Source organism: Pholcus phalangioides, unplaced genomic scaffold (genome assembly GCF_987345545.1).
Source record: "Pholcus phalangioides strain wild (caught in Gottingen) unplaced genomic scaffold, Ppha-v1.0 ptg000020l_1, whole genome shotgun sequence".
NCBI classification, from domain to species: Eukaryota; Metazoa; Arthropoda; class Arachnida; order Araneae; family Pholcidae; genus Pholcus; species Pholcus phalangioides.
In genome coordinates this window covers 3,236,300-3,243,440 of record NW_028301613.1, presented here as the reverse complement: position 1 = coordinate 3,243,440, position 7,141 = coordinate 3,236,300, and the positions used below count along the sequence as shown (strand labels likewise).

The 7,141-nt window shown below is 39.2% G+C and overlaps 1 long non-coding RNA gene across 1 annotated transcript in view; it reads left to right on the top strand.

Moving 5' to 3' along the window:
* Positions 1–200: 200 nt before the first annotated feature.
* The window catches only part of LOC149070757 (uncharacterized), a 500,755-nt gene continuing 493,814 nt past the window's right edge, over positions 201–7,141 (top strand). Inside the window, exon 1 of the long non-coding RNA XR_016194986.1 lies at positions 201–415. This is a non-coding gene — a long non-coding RNA (uncharacterized LOC149070757). The remainder of the gene's footprint in view (positions 416–7,141) is intronic.

Genomic DNA, 7,141 nt, shown 5'->3' with positions numbered 1-7,141 from the left:
TATCTTAACCCCGAAGAAAAAGTTTTCGATGCCTTCCCCCGTCGTCCAATCACACGCTTCCATCCGTTCCCCTCCCCCACACCTCAAGAGAGTTCGTTCGAACTTCCACCGCCAGAGGGCGCTGAGCTATCTTTCCCTGCTGTGATGGGGAAAAGCAAGGGGGGGGGGAAATCTACCCGACACATTTTCCAAGCCATCTCAGAAAAGTCCGCCGTTACGCGCAGAGCGGAACGGTTTCAATTTGTTACCCACCTGTGTTATTTTGGTTGTTGTTGTAACGGGATTTGATTGAGTTTCGTTGATGATGACGGATGAATGGCATGGGACACACACACTCTCTCTCTCTCTCTCAAAGCTTTTGGATTATTAATTGGATACATTAAATTGGATCAGTTATTTTCTTTGGACTATCGAGGTAAGTCTTTATCATTTTATTATACAATTTTGTTGTAATATTTTAAGATTATCGCGCGATTGATCCGGTGAAGGCGTTTCAAGAGTTTATCGTGATATCAGTGTGTCTGAATCGAAAATGACGAAATGACTGCTCATGTTCATGTTGATTGTTTTACAGCAAACCAAATTGTTATAAGCGGATTTTTTAATTTTCGGTAGGTTTTCCTTGGCATTTTTTTTCCACAAAAAAAAGAGATTATTTTGGAAGTCGTGTTATAATGTTTAATTGATTTATATTCGTATATATATACAAACGTTTCTCCCATTTCTTGATATTCATTATTTTTTTCATTATTATCTGGATTTTCTCATGAATCAGCTCAAGTTCGTTCAGTCATATTATGATGATCACGTTTGATACGTTGTTCCTGTCATGCACTGTTCATACGCGTTATTATTATGGAAAGAAAGAAATGTTACGATGAGGCATTTATTTCAGAGTAAAAGGTCAATACTGAATATTAGAACGACTCGGTAAAGATTCTACCAGTCTCAGTAAGAGTCTATCCTACAACGATTCAGTTTCTGAAACTATATTTAAACAATCTTGCAGTGATTAGTTTTTTAAAGATTCTATAATGATTCAGAATTTAAAGATTCTATAATGATTCCGAATTTAAAGAATCTCATATTAGAGCACAATGTTTAAGAGATCTTACAACGATTCTTCATTGTTTGAATTATCCTAAAATGATTCTTCATTGTTTGAATTATCCTAAAATGATTCTTCATTGTTTGAATTATCCTAAAATGATTCTTCATTGTTTGAATTATCCTAAAATGATTCTTCATTGTTTGAATTATCCTAAAATGATTCTTCATTGTTTGAGTTATCCTAAAATGATTCTTCATTGTTTGAATTATCCTAAAATGATTCTTCATTGTTTGAATTATCCTAAAATGATTCTTCATTGTTTGAATTATACTACAATGATTCAATATTTAAAGAATGTCATATTAGGGCACAATGCTTGATGGATCTTACAATATTCTTCAATTTTTGGAGGATCCTTAAAGGTTTGAAGGATCTTACAACGATTCAATATTTGCTGAATCCTTCAACGATTCGAAGGACCTTACAACGATTCAATATTTGCTGAATCCTTCAACGATTCGAAGGACCTTACAACGATTCAATATTTGCTGAATCCTTCAACGATTCGATATTTTCTGAATCCTTCAACGATTCGATATTTTCTGAATCCTTCAACGATTCGATATTTTCTGAATCCTTCAACGATTCGGTATTTTCTGAATCCTTCAACGATTCGGTGCTTGCTTAATCCTTCAACGATTTCATATTTTCTGAATCCTTCAACGATTCGGTGCTTGCTTAATCCTTCAACGATTTCATATTTTCTGAATCCTTCAACGATTCGATATTTTCTGAATCCTTCAACGATTCGATGTTTTCTGAATCCTTCAACGATTCGATATATGTTGAATCCTTCAACGATTCGATGTTTAAATTATCGGATATATCAGGGCTCACTATTTCAAGAATATTATATCAGGGCTCACTATTTCAAGAATATTATATCAGGGCTCACTATTTCAAGAATATTATATCAGGGCTCACTATTTCATTAATATTATATCAGGGCTCACTATTTCAAGAATATTATATCATTGACTCCGTAATCAAAGGGTTTGATATTGGGACTCGATATTTGAATAGGTTTTTCCTGGGACTCGGTACCTAGAGAATCCGATAGAGCAGAGTTCTTCAACAGCTGAACCGCGAATCGGTGGTGGTCCGTGAGAATTTTCTGCCGTTGCGTGAAAAAAAAGTTCACCCAAAAAATTCATGTAGCAGCTACACATAATTTTAGATTTACTACACAAAATGCCGTTTCCAGGCGGGCCGCAAAACTTTCGTCGTGGATGTCAGAAAGGCCGCGAATCAGTTCCCCCATTCATTCCTCCTTTTTTCATCGCAGTCCCACAAATTATTTAAATTATTTCTCTGTGATTTCCGCCGGTCCGCGAATTTTTTTTTCCCAACCATTTCACCAGTCCGCAGGTAGAAAATGGTCGAAGAGAGTATTTATTATTGCTCAATAATTTGTGTCTGAAAACACAACTTGTAGAGATGTGGTAGATACCATGTTTCCACCCCGAAAGTAAGCCCTAGCGTGATTTTTCAGGATGCTCCTAATACAGGGTGATCCAAAAGTCACGCAACCCGTTCTAACATATTTTATTTTTTTGCGCCAATGCAGGCCAGAATTCTGGCCGCTCTTCTCAGGGCACTCAACTTTTTCAATGTGCGTTTGAAATGTTTTTCTTTAGTTAATCAATGAAATGGGGATTATTCTTATGCGTTTGTCTTCAGGTGTCCTCACAAGAAAAAAAAAATCCCAGGGGATTTTTTTCCAGGATCCGGTGATCTTGGTGGCCGCAATCCTTTTGAAATAAGGCGGTCATCCAAAAATGTGTGCAGTAAATCCATTGTCTCATTGCACCTCCTAGAGATAGAAGACCTCTGCACTGTTTGCCATAAAACGCCATTCAGACTACCTAGCAAGTTTGCCATATTTTGAAACACAGCATCCTATTTCGTTTTTTCTTATTTTGGCGTAGAATCTTCCTGATTGGCTCACAAATACCGCATAGTGATTGGATGTGGGGCATAAAAATCGCCAATTCTGATCCCGATCATTTTTTTCCGAACGATTCTTTTTCACAACGATGAGCCTCGGACAACCAATATTGAATTAATAAATAATACTGGCACGAGAAGGGAATTTTTTTCCCTGAATATTCTGAGGCAAAATGGACTACTTACTGACGTCACAAGCAGCGTGCGGAGGCCTTCTGTCTCTAGGAGGTGCTGGGTTGCTCCATTCTGTTGCAAAAAAAAAGAAAGCAAAAACGTTCATTTTTATCCGACAGTACGATGAATTACAAGGTAATGTCCCCGTACAGTTAGTTTCCCATCCACTGTTTCTTAAAATTGAAAAAAAAAATAGACCCACACTTTCCTCGGCGTGAAATTAAGGACCACACACCGATTTTGACAGAATGCAGAGAGATGATAGATGTGCAGCTTTTCGGTGCACCAAATTCTGAACTGATCTCGAGCTTTCATCTCCGGAACGACCCTAACCAGCACCTCCTAGAGATAGAGGGCCTCCGCACTCTGCTTGTGACATCAGTAAGTAGTCCATTTTCCCTGCTCGTGCCAGCATCATCGTTAGTCATCATCGAGGGAGGGGTTTCGGATTAGCTGACTTTTGATGACGGGAGGGGGGGGGGGTTTGGATGATGCTTACGTCACCAACCGCCTTTTCTTTGAAGATATGAAATATCCTAAGCTGCTGACGAAATTTTGCTGACAAGGTGGGGGGGGGGGGGGGGGCGGGGGCCAAAAATGGCTAAAAATCTGCTGACGCAATACTTGAATGCCCCCCCCCCGGACATTTTTATGACCAATAGAACTACAACATTAAAATCATGGGAACCAAATATAAAGAAAAATCCTGGTATAAAATGTCTCTGAAGTTGTTATTATTATCATAATTTTGAATGCTAATATCAAAGACATTATTACTCACCAATAATTTATAATCCATTTCATAGGTTCTAGATCAGTGATTCCCAACGTGGGCGTTAACGCCCCCCGGGGGGGGCGGTAGAAGCTACGGGTATAGCATAGGAATCTATGGGTGAGACTGCGTTGGGGGGCGCTGGGAGAAAAAAAATTCTGAGGAAGGGGACGATGGGACAAAAAAGGTTGGGAAACTATGTTCTAGATTATAAAAAATATTATAAAAATACCGCGCGCGCATTTCTGTGGCGACACCGTGAACAACAGATCGCTCACTTGAAGCAGTACATAAGTGACGTCACGCAGTAGCTCCGAGACCACGCCCACTGAACCAAGGCGGCAAACTCGACTTCAACGGGACGAAACAGAAATTATTATACAGCCCTGGTTCCAAGGACGTTGGATTGGGATGAACAAATTTGAGACGCAGCGATATGGGAATGTTATGATGACATAATACAGGGTGTGCGAAAAGTCCGTAGAAACTTTAAAAATGAATAGAAACCGGAGAAATAACCGAAAATAAGAAACGGTTCGCAGGGTTAGCATCGCTAGTTCACGGACATTTTTTCAGGACAGGAAAAAAACCTGCCGATAGGTGGCGCTGGTACGAGCGACATCGTTGGAAATATGCGAATGAGACGGTTATAAGAACTTGCGCTCCTAATCCACAACGAGTTCACCGTTATAAACGTGTATGTGGACCCGTTGCTGGATTTGTGACTCGCCTGCAATGTGTGGATCCCGCTGCCTGGGGTAGTTAGTGGTCATGTGGAACACATAATGCTGTAATAAACGATTTGGAGGCATTCTGTTTGCTATTTGCGTATCTTTTCTTCGACTTGTGTACGTCAGTGCCACCTATCGGCTATTTTTTGAGTTATTTCCCCCCCCCCTCTTAAAAAAATTCCCGTTATCTTTTTAGCGATGCTAACCCTGCAAACAGTTTTTATTTCGGCTATTTTTGCTGTTTTTATTCATTTTTCATCCAATATTTCGTTAAGTGTAAAGTTTTTGAAGGTTTATGATTTACAGTCGGTGACTTTTTCGACAGGGGTCATTCAAGTATTACGTTAGCATCGATGAGGGGGGCGAATTTCCGGGTTTTCTGACTTTTGATGACAAGGGGGGGGGCGTTTTGAATGATGCTTACGTCATCAACCACCCTATATCAAAATATGAGGTATTCTTAATGGCATCTTACTGGGTGTACCAAAAACGAGAAAACCTTTCCCTATTTTTTGTGGGCACCCGAACGAACTAACATTCTTCGTATTGATAAGTCCTCTATAGAACCACTTTGGTGATCTCTAAATGTCCCGCTGATCTTTTGTGTGAGCTGGAAGTGTGTCGGGGGCCACTCAAGTGTTCCAGAAATGTGTAGCGGGCCCCTTAAGTGCTCTGGAACTGTGACGCGCGTTAATCGAATGATTTATAAGTATGCCACGGATCACTTAATTAATCTGGGAATGTAGCGCGGGTAACTTGAGTGATGTAGAACAGCACTGTGCGGGCCGCTTAAGTGCTCCAAAACTATGCCACATAAGTGATCTCTAAATGTGCTACAGACCGCTTGAGTGTTCTGGAACACTGCCGTGGGCCGCTCAATTGATCTGTGAATGTGTCGCGGGCCTCCTCGAATGATCTAATGTGCCACACGGGCCGCTTAAAATTCTCTGAAACTGTGCCACGGGCCGTTTAAACTCTCTGAAATTGTACCACGGGTCACTTAAGCGATCTGTAAAGGCGCTGTTCAGTTCATTTTCTATAAAATTAGGTTTGGGGGGGGGGGGCACATCAGATAAACCCGAGGGCCACATTTAGTCCGTGGGCCATAGGTTTAGCATACATGACTTGGAGGGTGGGTCGCGATGAGCTTCCCTTAAAGAGAAATTTTCTGTTCTTAATAGCGTTCAAATAGCATTGGAATTAACAGAAATCTATCATAATAGCATTTAAAGGTATTTTCATCCGAAATTTAAATTTGCTTGCAAATATTTTTTTGCATAAAAAGTTTTTTTTCATCATCGGAGGAAGGGGGGGGGGGCGCATAGAGGCACTTGTGTCCACCCGTATACGTGTCCGATACCAATATGCGTTAGAAGGGGGGAGTGCTGACGAAATTTGCTGACAAGGGTGGGGGAGGGGCATGGCCCCGCATCCGGAAGCGGGGTCCCCAGGGGAATCTTTTGCGGGCCTCCTGTCCAACTTTTCACGGGCCCCTTATGTAGTGAATTTACAGCGTGAAAAAGCAAAAAAGGATGAGAACTGTCCCGGGCCAGAGTCCTGTCAGCACCCCCCCCCCCTTGTGGGGGCCATGGGAAAGGGGAGTCAGAGTTTTGCTGACGTGACTTGAACGGCCTCACAGCTAAAAAAACGGAATTCTTAATCATAGACCGGAAAAATGACAAGCTTTTCTTATATCGCGCATCCAAAAATTTCCGAAATTTTACGGTTCGTTTCACAAATTTCAGAAAAAAAAAGAAAATTTATCAGTAAAAAAGAGGAAAAATTTTTTTATCAGTAAAAAAGAGGAAAAATTTTTTTATCAGTAAAAAAAGAGGAAAAAAAATTTATCAGTAAAAAAGAGGAAAAAAAATTTTATCAGTAAAAAAAGAGGAAAAATTTTTTTATCAGTAAAAGAGAGGAAAAAAAATTTTATCAGTAAAAAAGAGGAAAAAAAGTTTTATCAGTAAAAAAAGAGGAAAAAATTTTTTATCAGTAAAAAATAGGAAAAAAAATTTTATCAGTAAAAAAGAGGAAAAAATTTTTTATCAGTAAAAAAAGAGGAAAAAAAATTTTATCAGTAAAAAAAGAGGAAGAAAAATTTTATCAGTAAAAAAGAGGAAAAAAAATTTTCTCCGGAAACGAAAATTATTGCAAACGTCAAAATTGAATTTTTTTTTATTTGGGCTTAAAATCCAAAAAATTTGGAAATATTCGGAATTAGTTTTGTTTCTCTTCATTTTACCGGAAAAGAAATTTTCACGGTGAAATTTGAATTGAGGGGAGGGGGAACCTCCTATCTTTAAACACGGTGAAAATTATTAAAAATGTTATTTTTATGCATACACTCTAATTTATTTGAAAAAATTTCCCACATATATTTGATTGCGTATGCTATCCTATGCCAGT